Here is an 8824-nt window from a genome sequence, read left to right on the forward strand (position 1 = left end):
GAACGGGCACAAGCACAGCAAGACGCTACCATGTCTTTTGTTAAAATATCGCCCTCCTTTTATGAACGGTCAATCCAGACCAACATAACGGAAACTCAACATATCTGTGAGCAGATTAAGGCGTATGAGGGCAAGGCATACTATCAGGAATGTCTTCACAAATTGTCTAAAGACTTGTTAGTGATTGAAAAAATCTAAGGAATAGGAAACTGCATAAGTTTCAAAGGGATTTGAGGAATTATGAGCAAGGTAAATCCTTTGGTTTCAGAAAGAATGTTGCTTTTTCAGATGGGGAACACAGGATGGCTAGGTCCAGGAGAAAGAGACCCAGATCGATTTTAAAGAAATTGATAACGGACTCTAGCAGTACCTCAGGGGAGGAATCATGCATTACTAAAACAGAGCAAGGGCTTGCTCAGGGGTCCCCAGTCCACAAAAAAACAGAAGAGTGTTGCTGCCCCTTTAGATCTAGGACACATAGGGGTGGGAGAAAACATCAAAAATGTTGAAAATTTGGAAACATTGTTACAGATGATAATTCCCAAATAGTGGAATATTCAAATGTACTTAACTAATGTACTTAATTAATGTACTTATTCATCTGTAAGTCTTTCTGAAACTGCTATTAAACTACTAAATAAAGGATTAACACATGTTCCTGGTTTTTATGTCCATGAAGACACTGTGGTTAAGGATGTCCTTTCATTTTGTCGGCTGTTAAATTTAAAATTATTTTTTGGCCAACAGGAGAACTCTCAAACATCCACTGATTTCAGGTTTAAGAAATCTGTTTTTCAACCTCCCATGGATAAATATGTCACAGTATTTCAAAAATCTGTTCTCAAAGATCTGCATTTCCATGGTTATGAATCTCGTATGTTAGGCCACAATTTATCAGGGACTGAACAACAAGCACTTAGGGTACTTAGGAACAATCATAACATAGTTATTATTCCTGCTGACAAAGGAGGAGCAGTCGTAGTTTTGGACATGGTTTATTATTTATCGGAGGCCTACAGACAACTTAAAAATGCCATTCATTATATGCCAATACCTCTAGACCAGACAAGCCGCTTCAAGAAGATATTGATTCCTTCTTAGAGCTGGCCACTGAGGAAGGTATTATTAGTCCATCAGTTTTGCAACATCTTATGGTGGATGATCCTCAGAAACAAATACTATATTTGCTGCCAAAGATTCATAAAAATTTGCAAAAACCACCTGGCATACCAATAGTATCTGGCATGGGTTCGCTCACGGAACCCTTATCAGGATTCCTCACCAAATATCTACAGCCACTTCTGACTATGGCCAGATCAAGGATCAAGGACAACATGGAATTCCTCAGAATTGTAAGTGATAAACAATTAGTACCAGAATGGACAATGTGTACTTTGGATGTTATGGCTCTATACACAAACATCCCACACTGGGCTGGGCTTGAGGCCCTTGAATATTGGCTAAATAAAGCAAATCTTTATCGTCCAGGCTTCAATACATTGTTGGTCTTTATGGCAGAACATGTCCTAACAAAAAACATCTTTTATTTTCAGAAGGAATGTTCCTGGCAGGTGCGAGGTACAGCTATGGGGGCATCTTTTGCCCCCATTTATGCAGACCTCTTTATGGGGTACTTGGAGGAATTCCTTATATATTATGAAAATCATAACATATTTTTGCATGATATGGACATTTGGCGGCGATACCTTGAGGACTGTTGGCTGGTTTGGCATGCAGACACTGCATATCTTTTAGAGTTTGTCCAATACCTCAATGATAACAAGTGGGGCATTGAATTTACTCTCAATATGCACCAAGAAATTCATTTCTTAGATGTCAAGATTTGTAGGAATGTGGAGAATACATTGTCAACACAGGTGTTCTGCAAATATCCACAGTACAATAGCGTTTTGGAAGCCACTAGTTTACATCCGGATCACATTATAAGGAATATTCCCAAGTCCCAATTCCTTCGCACTAAAAGGATTTGCTCTTCCAATGATGACTATGAACATCATAAGAATGACCTGATACACAGGTTCAAAGCCAGGGATTACAAATCAGGACATATTCTTTCAGCTAGCAATTTGGCTACTGGGAAGGATAGACTGGATTTATTGAAATATCATGAGAAAATGCCAACAACAGACAATACTATTAGATTTGTAAGTACATATGGTAGAAACATTCATGCCATCAGAAATGCAGTTAATAAAAATTGGAATATCCTTATGGCTAATCAAGAATTATCCAGTTTCCTGACAGATGAGTGTAAATTTTCATATCGTAGAGGTAGGACATTAGGATCTTACCTCAATCATTACAAATCCAGGGCTGAACGACAAATTATGGGAGACCAATTAACTATCACAGGAGACAAATTGGTGGGATCATTCTCCTGTGGACACTGCTCCTTTTGTAAATATATGCCAAAATCCAAGGAGTTTTCTAGTAGGAACACCAAACTGGTGTATAGTATAAAACATTTTGCCAATTGTGGAATGGACTGAGTGGTCTATTTGGCCACTTGCTCCTGTTCCTCATTTTATGTTGGGCAGACCTCCAGGCCATTCAGAATAAGGATGTCTGAGCACTTAGGTGACATTAGGAACAGACGTATGACTAATGCATTGTACAGATATGTATGTGTTCATAAAACAGCTACCTTTCACTTTTGTATTATTGACAAAATATGGGGAGATTGATCACACAAATTAGGGTGGCACAGTATACTAAATGACAAAGAGAAAAGCTGGATAGTTAAGCTAGGGGCATTATTTTCCCCACGTTTTAATGACCATTTGTAATTTTTTGTTTGATATATAATTTTTGTATATATTTGTTTTGTATATATTTTTTGTCATCTTTTTGATGTACTGCTTTGGAATGTATATAGTCATGTAATCACTGTCCCTTAAAATGTTTGATTGACAATGAAGCTGGATGTATAAAATGAAACAATTTCAGAGATGGATGATAATCACTGATGAAGGCAAAGACTGCCGAAACCGGTCTGATTTTTTACTATATGCATTAAACCGAGTTATCACTCTTAAGGTGCTGGCCTCTATTTTTTTACTTAACGTGAATTCAATAAATCATTCATCTCCCCTCTCGAAGTGGAGGTGTGTGGTGCCTCTGAATGTATCATTTGCACAAGTTGAGAAAAGTTCTGGAAAATGCTAGTGTTACCGGGCTGCCTGTCTGTGTGCTTTGATGGGCCTTCTTAGTGTTACTCATAAGTTAAGTAAATTTGTTTCTGAATGAAAATGTCATCAAATGAACTGAGTTATTAAGATAGACTAGATTAAGATGGATTAAGACTGTTGCATCAGGCAACAGCAACAGTAATGCTTCATATTCAAGTATAGCTATTACCCTGGTCAGGGCCGACCATAGGTAAACAGGTGGCCTAACTGAAAAAGCCCATTGTGCCACACCCCTACTTCCCATCCTATCCTGTCCTACCCACACTGTCCGGGTTCCTTTTCCCCTTCTTTTTTCTCACAGTTTGTCTCACTCTTCATTTTTCCTGCAGTTATTTATTCATTCAACATGTTCTATCTTAGCAAGACTGCACTGTGATAACTGTGGAGAAAACTGCATTAACCAGGGATGGCCCCAGATGCCTTGAGGAATCTAGATACCCTGAAGTGCATTTTAAAGTTTTTTAAATAGTCTTAACAATCTTTTCATCCAGGGATTGTATAAGTCAAAAACCATCATCAAAGAAAAAAATTCAGCTTTACACTTCAGCTTTGTATTTTTCCTGCATCTTTCAGCACACCCTGGCTGACCAAGACTACACTGTAATAACTGCAGTAGAAATAAATGTATTATGCCAGAGGGCTGGGGGCCTAACCATGAGGTTTGTATTTGCTCTGAGATGCATTTTAAGGGCTTTTTGAACAACTTTTTTGGCCAGTGGTTGCCTGAACAAACAACACAATCAAAGAAAGAAGCTTAATATTACTCTTTATTTTTTCTGCCTGTATCCATTCAGGGATTCTAAGACTACAGTATAATAACCGCAGTGTAAATAACTCTATTAAGCTGGGGGAGGGGGCTGCTAGGCCCCAGAACTCATTATGTTTCTATATGCTCTGAGATGCATTTTACAGTTTTTTGAACAACCTTTTTATCCAATGATGGCCTGAATGAAAGCCGTGATTAAGGAAAGAAATTCAGTCTTACTGTTCAACTTTGATTTTCCCTGCAGCCTTTCATCACACCCTAACTTACCAGAACTACCCAATAATAACTAAATTAACTGGGAGTCTGGAGGCTTCTAGGCACCCAGAAGCCATGGGATTACAGATGCTCTGAGGTGCACTTTAAAGCTTTTTTCCCAACCTTTTGATCCAATGATGGAGTAAACAAAATTATGCATATGGAAAGGAATTCAATCTTACTTTTTTATTTCAAGAAGAAATAAGTTGTATCCAAGTTTTCTTGCTCAAAGCTGACCAAACACTGGTTCACAATAAAATGAGACGACAAATGCTTGTAAGGATACATATATCATATCTAGGAGTAGTACCTGCCCCCCCCCCTCCCACCTCAAAATAAGTAATCACTTTCTGTGTATTCCCCTCTGGTGTTAAATTGGGACTAAAAGTAAGGCACAAATGCCCACAGTCATATTTATATACAACATGCCTCCTCACTTCCTACCCCCAAAAGACAGCCACCTTCTGTGTACCCTTCTAATGTCAGGCTGGGACAAAACTGAAAAAAAAAGCAAACCGAATATAACATAGTCACTGTCAGATAGGCATGGTTATTTACTTTTCCCAAAAGATAACCACCTACATATGCATTAAATTAAATGATTGAGCATGAGAAAAATAAATAAATAAATAACTACAATAATGCTTCCAGCTTGTTACATTGGTCTTGTACAAACTGTCACGACCCTCAGTGCACTCCTCTGGAATTTGTAAGGAAAGTTAAAGAAATAATGACCACACTATTCGAGCCCAACACAAGATATAGTGACCTCTGAGGTCCGGGAGGAATGTTAAAGAAATAATGACAATGTCACCAGCCCCCCCCCCCCCAAGTACAGTGACCTACTGTGCATACCCATTACTAGGTCTGTTTTTAGACTGGGGTTCAGGGCAGAGGTGATTACTAACCCATGTCAAAATCCACTTATACAACCTTGGTGTGGGAACTCCCAGCCCCCAGAAGTGCTGAAGGTCTGAGTATTCTATGATGCATTTATCCATATTTTTTCAGAGATGACTGTAAAACAGAAAAAGTGACAGGGTCAGTTACTTTCATCCAGTCACCCCCCCACCAAGCAGTTATATCCACTTCTATGCATAATTTAGATGTTTGAGTGTGATAAAAGAGGATGACGTCGTGTGCTTCCCTTTTACACCAAACAGTTGCCATACATTAATACATTGCACATTGCTTCACATAATCACAGTACTGCAAAGCCAAAATAATAAGCAAACTGCAAAGCCAAAATAAAAAGCAAACTGCAAAGCCAAAATAATAAGCAAACTGCAAAGCCAAAATAATAAGCAAACTGCAAAGCCAAAATAATACGCAAACAGCAGCAGGCAGACAGCCATTTTATTCCACAAAAGATTGCCATAGCAATTATCTTTACACTGTCTGTGCATATCAGGTATCCGGTTAAGTAGCCCATCTTACTTCTCACAAAAGCACACTAGTCTTTCAAAGGCAGATAGTGACTGTTTAAAGTAAGCAAAGACAAGAAGGTCAGTTACTTTTATCTATCCAACTTCACCCCCACCCAGCAGTTGTAGCCACAATGTCTGACGGCTGTAATATTATTTCACCTACACAGTCAACATAAACAAGTTGACACTCATTAAAGTATTCCAATCCAATTTATCCACACAAATAACAAAGACAGAAAAATATTCACCAAAATATCTGTTTGATCACTGTCAGCATTATTATATAAAAACAGTAATAATACTTGTCACGTCATCATTCCCCTCATCCCAAATGCTCACACAAATCACAAAGCCTGAAATATTCTCCAGTATATCTGTTTGATCGCTGCTAGCATTATTGTACAAACTGTAACAATTCTCATCACATCATTCTCCTTATTCCAACTATGCATGCAAATCACAAAGCTAGAAATATTGCCCAAAACATCTGGTTGAATGCTGTCAGCATTATTGTAAAGAAGCATAATTACACTTCTCACCATGCAGCTCCCCTCCTCCTAACACAAATCAAGAAGCCAAAAACATTGTCCAAAATATATGGTCGATCACTGCCAGCATTACTAAAACAGTAATAACTCTTATCTCACCATGCCATTCCCCTCATCCCAACTCCCACACCAGTAACGTAGCAAAGGTGGGGCAAAGAGATCAGGTGCCCCAGATGCAAAGTGTTAGAGGGCGCAATCCTGAAGAATCCGTTCCTGCAGTCTTCTTTCTGTACTAGCATTTCTGAAAGCTGGAACAGAAAGCAACTTGTGAACTTCTCTTTTTTTTGCTCTTCCAATGAAAAGCTGTGGCAGGGAGGAGGTGTATGTTTGGGAGGGGACCTGTGCTTTAAACTGCCTTTTTTTTTGCTCTTCTGTTTGACCAAAGGGGTGGGGTAGAAGGTAGAACTGCTCCAGGGCACTGGTTGAAGTCTCTGGCCTACACAAACCACAAAGCCAGAAAAATTGCCAATAATATTTGGGTGATCACTGCCAGCAACATTATTGTAAACAAGGTATTACTATAATAACACTTATCTCGCCAGAATCCCTCATCATGACTCTCATTTCTGTCCATCATTAAAACTCCTTCAAGTGACTTTGCACCTATATATGATCAATTTGAGGTGAGTTCTGCAGTGAACTTGCAACTTTTAAGCTAAAGTATCGACATGACTTGACTTGAATGTCAAGTCAGCTGGAGTACTGCCTGCCCTGTAGTGTCCGATTTTCTGCAGGTGTATTTCCTTTTAACTACAGATGCTTTATATATTTCTTTATTTTTCAGAGTAACAAAACATTGCAATAAAAGATAAACAAATAAACAAGGAAAGAGTGCCCATAAAAGAATGGTGCCCTAGGTAGCTGCCTACTTCGCCTATCTGTAAGAACATCCCTGACCCTGGTACATTATTTGTATGTATACATTAAAAATGCAACAGAATTTAACAATAAGTTACACAATTTATGGAATATACCAACAATTATAAAGTTATTCAACTCACTCATGACGATAATAACTATGACGCACTTAGATTCATTAGTAAGCTCCACAGTTTTTATAATAAACCCAGATAATATAACTCATATCGAATTTATTTTTATTTATTTCAGTTTGATTACTGGGTAAGTGAACTGGTTGACAAACCCTTTTCAGCCATGACCCTGGCATTATGCTGCAAAACATAAACAGGAAATGATACACAGACTGAAGAATACAGTTTTATTTATTACAGTAGCAAAGCAGAGATAATGTATTTATATTATATTTACAATTATGTGTGACTGCAATATAAGCTGCAACTACTAGCCATTGTCATGGAGCCGAATCAAAAATTCAGCTTTGGTCTGGCACCCAGATCTCTGATGGACAGAGGCAGTCAATAAATCATGTTGTAGCCAACAGTCACCCCTATATAAACGTCTAAAACATATAACTTGTGGGACACATTTGGGCTGCACAGCTAGGCTTAGTATACTCCTATGGACCTATGAACATACAAGAGTATTTGGTGTCCTTAAACAGTTTTTCTTTTAGTTCATTTCCAAATAATTAATTTATCTCTTACTACCTGACTTCCACAGTTAGCCGATTCCAAACAGCTAGGCCTTGCCTAGAGAAAACTCTTTCTTCTGTGTAGATAATACTCTTTTCTTGGCTGTCTGTAGGTGAGTAGTTACAGTGCTTGATTTGTAATTCTGTTTTTCTTTGAGGAAATGGTGTCCTATTCTTAACAGCTTCTACATTTCACACCTAAGTAGAAATGTGACTCTGTCATTTACAAATAGCCAGTGGCACTGCTACAGATGTCGGCACTATGAGTTTAGGGTCCTGCAAAAAGCGCAAATCTGCAGATTTTATTTAAAGTATTTTGTATTTCACATGTGTTCTGAACTAGACTGTATGGTTACAAAAAGGAGCCCATATTTGATTTTAGGGATAAACTCATTTTTAACTAAGGCATTATGAGCTATACAGGTAAGAAATTGTGAGATTCTGAAGCAGAGTTTTAGTTAGGTGTTTTGGTAATAATATTGCCAGTATTATTTTTTTAAGGGGTGCACATCACCCCTTCTCTGCAGGTGTGAAGTCTGCAGAGGTGAAGGAAGATCTGTTTCCTTCTTGCACACCAGCTTTAGGCTTTATCCTGATCTTTCAGAGAGGACATTTTCTCTGCCAAGTTCAACTCAGAATGAAGAGGTAGGTATGAAACTGAGACTAACAGGGTATGAGCAACACCCTCTGAGGTGTGACATCATCCTGTCTGGTAGATCTCACCCTGCACTGGTGCCTAATGGGCACCAGAAAGCAGGTGCATTCACAGAACAGCTGAATATGCACCTGCTTTGTGTCAGAAAGCAGACATAGGAAGAGTTCACTTATCTTTGTTATCGAGGTTTGTCTACAGCAGTAGAAACTCAATCGCGATGATGAATTTAGTTACATACTTGCGCAATGATGCAGTTCATAGACCCGAGTGACAAAATGCTCAATTTGTATAATAACTTTGTAACTTGTGCAAAATGTATTGAAGCTTCCTTAGTGTTCTCATTCAGAACACTACTGGGCATCACATTTCTGCAAGGTTAGACAGAAAGCTAGGATTAATGCAAATAGTTTAA

The sequence above is a fragment of the Protopterus annectens genome, chromosome 9.part0 (assembly GCF_019279795.1).
Source record: "Protopterus annectens isolate FY-2018-M chromosome 9.part0, PAN1.0, whole genome shotgun sequence".
Taxonomy (NCBI): domain Eukaryota; kingdom Metazoa; phylum Chordata; order Ceratodontiformes; family Protopteridae; genus Protopterus; species Protopterus annectens.